This window comes from Simochromis diagramma, unplaced genomic scaffold (genome assembly GCF_900408965.1).
Source record: "Simochromis diagramma unplaced genomic scaffold, fSimDia1.1 OVJJ01000685.1, whole genome shotgun sequence".
Taxonomy (NCBI): domain Eukaryota; kingdom Metazoa; phylum Chordata; class Actinopteri; order Cichliformes; family Cichlidae; genus Simochromis; species Simochromis diagramma.
Genome location: NW_024387477.1, coordinates 1,044,438 through 1,045,740, shown reverse-complemented (window position 1 = coordinate 1,045,740; position 1,303 = coordinate 1,044,438).

Genomic DNA, 1,303 nt, shown 5'->3' with positions numbered 1-1,303 from the left:
TATTCCATATAGAGAGAGATTATGCAATTATATGTTAAGGTGTAAATTTAGATACAGGTACTAATACAAATATTGTTTCTGATAATAGTAGTGATAACAATAGTAATAATAATGCTTAGGATAGTGATAACAACAATCTTATTAATAAAAAAGAATATTAATAAGAACTTCTGATAAGATCTCAAACCGTTTTCTTGAACATGACAGTTTACTGAACTCAGAAGGCCTCCACAGTCACCTGATCTCAATCTCTGAGACCTCTGTTGGGCTATGGGGGAACAACAGATTGGCATCATGGATGTGCAACTGTGTGACGCTATCATATCAATATGGACCAAAGTTTTGCAGCTTGGTGAATCTTGTGCCATGAAGAGTTACAGCAGTTCTGAAGGCAAAAGTTATCCAACCTTATACTAACAAGTGGTACCTAATAATGTGTCTGATGAGTGCATATTATAGAGAGGATAACCTCACAAAGATGAATAGTGCGTAAAAAGGAAGTAGAGACAGTAGACAGTAGATTTTAAAAGTAAGTGGACAATATATATTTTTTTGGCTTATGCATGTATAGTTTGGGGCTATTTCAAAATAAAAGCCTCCAAACCCCACTGTTACAGAGCCTCGGAGCTTCTGTATGGTGTCTGGTACAAATGACTTGAACCCAGTCTCCTCAAAGCTGTGACAGAGAATTATTACTTGGAAGCCTTGCTGTCATTGTGGCCACAAGATGGCAGTGTTACTCCATCTATTAACTCCACCCCTGTGTTCCTGTGGCTCTGTCTTTGATTTCTTTCCCAGCAGAGAAACTTTTCTGGTATTCTTTAGAAAGATATTCCGCCCCTGATTTAAACTGATACACTTTATTTATATTAAAATCATGCACCTTGTATTTAACAATATGGTGCTCGGGCTCGTGGTTTGTCCCTCAAATGGATCAGAACTCACTGCCCCAGTTCACAGGAAGACCATCACAGCGTGTACGACCGAGCGCATCTTCGGGCCACTGTCCCTCCTCACCCATGATTGAAATATGACAACAGAGAGGTTAAGATAGTTGTGCAGAAGCAGATGCTATCGGCTGCGTCAAATATTAGAATGCACAGTTTGGGCGCACCTCGCTGGCTGGAACCTCATTCATTTCTAATGCGAGGATCCTCCGCTGGCACGCCCGCATATTTCCAGCACTAATGTGACGCAAGGAAGGTGTAGCACCGGATATAATCTTTGTTATTGGTGCAAGGAGTCAAAGGAAATGAGTAACGGTCAGGTTAACCCTCACAGTGACTCCAGTGCAGCTGTGCAC